The sequence below is a fragment of the Microcebus murinus genome, chromosome 5 (assembly GCF_040939455.1).
Source record: "Microcebus murinus isolate Inina chromosome 5, M.murinus_Inina_mat1.0, whole genome shotgun sequence".
In the NCBI taxonomy this organism is placed as follows: domain Eukaryota; kingdom Metazoa; phylum Chordata; class Mammalia; order Primates; family Cheirogaleidae; genus Microcebus; species Microcebus murinus.
Genome location: NC_134108.1, coordinates 19,570,226 through 19,577,248, shown reverse-complemented (window position 1 = coordinate 19,577,248; position 7,023 = coordinate 19,570,226). Strand labels below are relative to the sequence as shown.

General features: G+C 38.9%; 1 pseudogene; it reads right to left on the bottom strand.

Moving 5' to 3' along the window:
• Positions 1-4,749: 4,749 nt before the first annotated feature.
• LOC105859144 (translationally-controlled tumor protein-like) lies at positions 4,750-5,259 on the bottom strand (annotated as a pseudogene).
• Positions 5,260-7,023: the final 1,764 nt, after the last annotated feature.

The window sequence follows — 7,023 nt, the reverse complement described above, 5'->3', positions numbered from 1 at the left end:
TACAATACTGCTTTGATTACTATAGCCTTGTAGTATAATTTAAAGTCAGGTAATGTGATGCCTTCAGATTTGTTCTTTTTACTTGAGATTGCTTTGGCTATGTGGGCTAATTTTCTGGTTACAAATGAAAGTTAGGATTATTTTTTCTAAATCTGTGAAATATGATGCTGATATTTTGATGAGGATTGCATTAAATCTGTAAATCACTTTGGGCAGTGTGGACATTTTAATAATGTGGAGTCTACCAATCCATGAGCAGGAGATGTTATTCCATTTGTTTATGTCATCTGCAACTTCTTTCATCAATGTCTTGTAGTTCTCCTTGTAGAGATCTTTCACCTCCTTTGTTAAGTATATTCCTAGGAATTTTGCAGCTATTGAGAATGGTATTGAGTCCTTTATTTGATTCCCCACTTGACTATTATTAATATATGGAAATGCGATTGATTTGTGTACATTGATTTTGTAACCTGCTATGGACTGAATGTTTGTGTATCATATGTCATATCCCCAGTGTCATGGTATTAGGCTGAGGGGCTTTGTGAGGTAATACATCATGACAGCGGTGCTTTTAGAATGGGATTAGTGCCTTTATAAGAAGAGATACTTGAAAGAGATAATCTTCTCCTCTGCCATGTAAGGACACAGTGAGAAAACAGCCATCTGCAAATGTCATCAGGCCCTGACTATGCTGGCACCCTGATCTTGGACTTCCAGCCTCCAGAACTGTGAGAAATAATTTTTTTTTTGTTTAAGCTATCCAGTCTATAGTAATTATTATAGGTGTCTAAGTTGAATAAGACCCTTGGGAATATTTGTGATTAGGTCTTCTGAGACTTGAGTTTAAGTGAAGAAGCATAATACAGATTATGATATTTCATATGCTTATAAATATACAAAATACCACTAGGTCTTTATTAATGTATTAACATTGCATAGAGTTCTTTCTAATATGAACATGCATATACTCCTTGCTTAGTAAATTCAATACTATGAAGATAATTCATTTTTCCTTGAACATTGGAGATTTCCCCATGCCTCCAGGCTATGGGTATTAGTTTTTATTTTCTAGAATTATAATAGCAAATACAGAAACTGTGAAATACTGGAATAAATATCAAAGACCCAAGGATGTAATCTGAAAGTTTCATTTTTTTGCCTCTTTAATTACTAGTATGAATTTATTTTCCCTTAACTTATTTCTTACCTCTAAAATTAAAAGCCAGAAAATTCCAACTAAGTAAATTGTGCAATTTCAGGATCTCTGTTTTTAGGGAAAGCTTGTCATAAATTTAAGAGATGTAACAATAAATAAATCTTTAAGTATGTCTACTGCTATATTCTACCAAGTTGAGTTGAGTTTTTTGGGTTTTTTGGTTTAAATATACATGAGGAAGAATAAAATCCTCAAACCAAATTCACCTGATCTTTTGATGTCTAGGATGCAAGAGTTTTTGAAGAGTTTGAGAAGATTTTTTTTGTGTGCAAGTGATTTTCTCACCCAAATAGTTCCCTATGGAGGAATAACTTTTATTTTATTAATAATTAATAAAGGTTCTTTGCACTTATTCTCTTTGCCCAGAATGCCCTTTCCACAAATATATACATCTCATTTTCTTACCAACTTCAGGGAGGCTTTATAGAAATATTATCTTTTCAGAAAGGCCTTCCCTGGCCACCCTATGTAGAAGTACAACTATTTCCTCCCATTTCCTATCCTCCTTCCCTGCTTTTTTCCGTTTCATAGTACTCATCACATCTAACATTCCATATATTTTACTTACCTATTTTATTATTCTCTGTGTCCCATCACTAGAATGGGATCTCTAGGAGGGTAGAGATATTTGTCTGTTTGCTTTACTGCTTTATTCTTAGCACCAAATGGTGCTTATCACAAAATAGACACTCAGTATATATTTGTCAAACACAGTTTAACCAATTAGTTTCAGTAATCCCAATATTAAGAGCTTAATTTACTGGTTGTTTAAGGAGGGGGCTGACATTCCATACAGAAGAAACTGCACTCATTGGCAAAGAGACCTGAATGTGGCTGAGGTGAGTGGTGTCCTGGCTGGCAGGTACGGGGCTCACCTGCATGTCACCCAGAAAGCACAACTTGCCATTTGCAGAATTTCTCTGAGATTTCAGAGTTACAGTTAATGATTCTGGCAGTTAGACAAAAACTTTGTTTTCCTTTATTGAGGGTGGCATTAGTAAGTACAAATTTACTCTTAAAATGGGTAGATTTTCCTTCCATATTATTTTTAAGAAACTAGAAATTCCATGATTTAGCTTAGAAAATATAAATTCAATAATAGCATGTACTATAAAAGAGGAGAGCATTCTGCCTGTTTCTGTGTATGCATATATAGTTGGACTTAGTTGAATCTTAAGGTTATATTGAAATATTTTAATGGAAAGAGAGCAGCTTTATTTGCTGTCTTGGCTCTCCTAATTTACATTTCATTTTATAATAAATGGATTTGTTGTCCTGGGACAGGCTCCACAGATGTGAATTTAAAGATATACTTCCTTTCATTTTGCATTTACACACGACACAGGAATTCGATTGTGCATAAAACATATCACTTTAAACAAATAAACAAAATCAAAATATTTTCAGATGATTTGACTTTTACCAATAAGATGAAATGTGGCAGGAATAGTATGAACCTATTTCATCTCATGGGAACTGAGAGCAGTGCGGATCTTGACTTTGGAGTTGATCAAAGCTGGTTTGAATCCCATGTGATCACTTCCAAATTACTGTGGTCAAACCCTGAAACCTCTTTATGTCTCATTTTTCTGTTATTTCTGAAATTTGTGATTCAGAAATCTATAAATGAAGATAAAAACATTTACCTCATCTAATTCTTGTAAGGTTAGATGAGATAATGCATATAAAGCATTGAGATCAATGCTTGACACATAGTAAATGTGTGAAAAATGTAAGGTCTCGTTAATGTCATTATCTCATGGCTTGACTTCTGTGTTCGTTTCTTCTGTTGTTTCTCTAAATTTTCACATTGGCAGGAAGATTTCTTTAAAAACACAATGACACACAAATAATTCCTAACCTTTAAAAGTACACTTATCTCTAGAAGAGATTGTGTAAGTAGAAGTCAAATCTTACTGCATTCCAGGCCCTTTTACCCCTTCCTCTCTGAGATCTAGAATTTCAGACTTCAGAGGGATTAAATCTGGAACCTCAAGACTCCCTATTACTGTAGAGACAAAAGAAGTTCCTCTCTGGCAGCTTTGAACACAGTAGCATGCAAACAAACATTTACCAAGCTAACCTATTGTTCCCTCATGTTTCTGTTTGTTTATTTATCAGGTTAGGTATACGGAATTTTGAGGCAAGAAAAATGAATTAGGGAAAAAACAGCTATTAGCTTGAATTTGATAGTCGTAGGCTAGAAAGTCTTAGGCAGTGCAGTACTCCTCTTGGATATAGGTAAGAGGGGATCTGCTCTGGCCTTCCTCTGGTCAAATAAGGAGATTGTAAGCCAAGAGGATGTGCCTGCTTACAGTCCTTGCCCGCCCCTCAGACCCCACTTTTAGACCATACACAAACTAGTTGGGAGCCCAGAATTCCCTGCCCACATGGCCTCAAGCCAACTTCCCAAGTCTGTCCTTCCTAAGCAGAGCACTGACAGTATACACACACATAAGCCCAAGGCATGGTTAAGGAGCAATGGTTTGGGGAGTGGGGAGATTGAGAGGGGTGTTGGAAGAGCTGCATGTGTGAATTGTGGTATTTACATGTGTGTACATGAGGCCTTTCCTCCTGTAGGATAGAACCCCAGGTGAGGGCAAAGAGGAAACAGACTGCAAGCTAGGGACCTGGATGGGCTGAGGGGTGGAGGGTTGGCTCCCGGTGTTGCCACATTCTGGAACTCAAGATGTCTAAGAACTCCAAATTCAAATCTAGCCTCCCAGATCTTTTAAAGGTATGGTATTGAAGTAGAGGGCTCAAATGCATTTAATTTCGCTGTTTGTGTCCTTGGCTTATATACTTTCTGTGCCATGTTATGTTAGGTAGCTAGACCCTTCAGGTGGTAGAGGCTGCCTGCTGCAAAGGCCATGGTATCAAGAGGCATAGATTACGGAATGTCAGAGCTGGGGACTTTCAAAATCAATGTCGTGCAATCACCTCATTTTACCCAGAAGGAAAATTAGATCATTTAGGCGCTGGCAAAATTTATAGCTTTATAGATTCTTTGATGAAAGAGGACACAGGTGCAGCTAATTCGGGAGATATGGTGGTTAAGAATGGCTTCAATCATGTTAATTATTGCATTTGAACTTTATCAAAAGGTATTGGTATTTTATGGTGTGTTCTATGCACTTAAAAAAGTGATTAACTTTTCCTGACAGGTGGTGGATGGAAGTATACTGGTGAACCCGAGTTCAAGCCTCATATTTTCTCAGGCAGCCACTGCTTCCTTCTGGGAAATTCTGGCCTTAGCACTTCAACGGGAAGCACACTTAAGTGGAGCCTTTTACCTAGGTTACCATTCTTTTTGTTTCTTTTGATTTTAAATGCATTTTATTTTTAGACAGCCTACATGACATGTTTTTTTTTCCTTAAAAACAATGCCTCCACTCCAAATAAATCACGGTAAAAATAATAGAAGAGCTCCAGATGACATCAGTCCCATTTGTCTTAGTCCTGGTGTTATGTGGGTGACAGGCAGCAGCCAGTTATGATGACAGGTGATAGATCCAAAGTAATTGCCAAATTTGTTAACACTTTTCCATTTCTAAGCCATTCTTAAAGAAAATCATATATGGGGTGGCACCATCCTCACGGTGGTCCAGTAGAGCAACCGTGCCATCTGGCTTCATGCTTTCACCAGTGAAGAACTGGTAGTTTTTGAAATTAGCAAGCATGTGTTTGATTTGTTCCGCAGCCCCTGTCATAAAATGTTTTATTGTTTCTGGTGTCTGTTCTTCAGGTTTGCCTTTGATTGCCTTCATGCCATCTTTGATGTACTTCTTGGAGGCTTCTTTTGTGAGGCTGGTTTCTTGCACATGATGGTTCGTGACGATGTCAACACCAGTGATTACTGTGCTTTCGGGACCTTCGCCCTCAGCAGAAGCATTTCCACCAATGAGCGAGTCATCACTGTTACCCTCTGTCCTACTGACCATCTTCCCTTCCACCTCCAGGCACAAGCCAGCCGGGATCTTTAGGATCTTGCAAATTTCGGAGAACATCTCATCGTGGCTGAAGAGGTCTCAGTAGGTAATCATGACAGCAGCTGAAGGGAGCCAACTGCGGTGCTAGCTTAGCAGGAGCCCAGCGCTCCAAGCAGCGCTTGGGGGAGACGGGGGAGCAGGTGGAAAAGCGGTTATCACTCTATGTTTCATCTAATGCCATCATAGTGGCCACTACTAATTGCACCAAGAGAAGATGCCCAGTTCAAGGGAGGATACTTGTCTTGTCAAAAACCTATTAAGTGGCTGGTGGGATTGTTTTGCTTGACAGGGATATTAGTGACTAATTAGAACCTCTCTTGGGAAATTGAATGTACGACACAGGCGGAACTGGGGGAAGGCAATGAGGGCAGAAGGGAAGTGCCAAGCAGCGTCTGAGCAGCATGCATGAGCAGCAGCTGGAAAGGCAGAAGCAGTGAAGTCAAGGAGAGAAGCCACAGACACAGCGCCGAGTCCCATTAGTGGCTAAGGCCAGGTGAGGGCGGCCGTCTACAGCGGAGCAAGTGTTGGGGCTGGGGTGGTAACAAAATAACTCTGTCATTAGCACTATATCCCGTCCCAATGACTTATCAGTTCATGCTATTCGGAACTTCACGAGGCCTGTCTACCGAAACCTATTTTCCCTCCCAAGAATTCTTGCCGTTTAGCTTTTCCTGGAGACAAGAAACAGCACTGATAATGGAAAACATTTATTGAGCCCTTACTTTTTGCTAGATTGTTTTAAGGGTTTTTCAAGGATATTCTCTTCAATTCTCAAAACAATTCTTTGAAGTAGGTACTTTTATTAACCCCATTTTACACATAAGAAAATAGAGACAAGAGAGGTTAAATAACTTGCCCAACATCACATAGTGAGTATGGAATAGAACTTGGAATTTGAATTAGGAAGTATAATTTAGAGCCCAAATTCTAATTGGCCACAGGATCCCAGTCTACATGGTTGAGATGTGTTCTCTATATTTCCACGTTTACTATTATTCTCCTGCTCATGACCCCCACACACACCATATTCTAGTTTATGTCCCTGGCAACTCAGAGCTCCTGACAAATCTAATCCTTGCTTATAAGAAATCTGCCAGTCTCAATTGCCAGGCAATCAATTTTAACTCCTTTGTTGTAGGCATAGCCTCAGAGGTGCTATGCTAACCCTGAAGTCTATATAATAGGCCATCTCCTTGGAATATAACGTTTCCCTTTCATGTGACCCTAAGAAGAATGATGTCCCTATCATAGAACATCCTGTCCTAAATTCAACTGAACTGTCCTGTATCGCCTCCCTTAGAGTGAGATCTGAGAGTACACGTTGTTTCTTTATTTTTTTGTCTCAGATACCTCTCACTCTGTCTGGAACAAAGTAGATGGTCCAAAACAGTTCAGTCAATGAATGTGGTGCATTCTCATTTCTACTCTATGCTGCAGATGTCTATTCATACTCTGTCCTCACCTACCTTAGGAATGAGCCCATGAAAAGGTTGTACCTAATTCCAAGTGGCTTCCAATCCAGAATACTAATATGTAGGCATGAAAAAAAATTACTTTGGTATTAGAGACAGAAGATTAGACCAATAACTCAGGGTCAAGATGTATGTAATTGGGTTAATAGTACCTAATTAAAAATAATACCTTTGTTTGTGTAGCACTTCATAGATTGAAAGGTATTTCCATGTAGATGAAGTTGATACTTACAATGTACCTTTAGAGATTTATTGTTCCCAGTTCAGAAGACTATTTCTTACTGAATTGTGGTGGACAGCCATGTGGGCGAGTGAGGTCTTCTCTGCTGTTACAGGCCTGGGTATT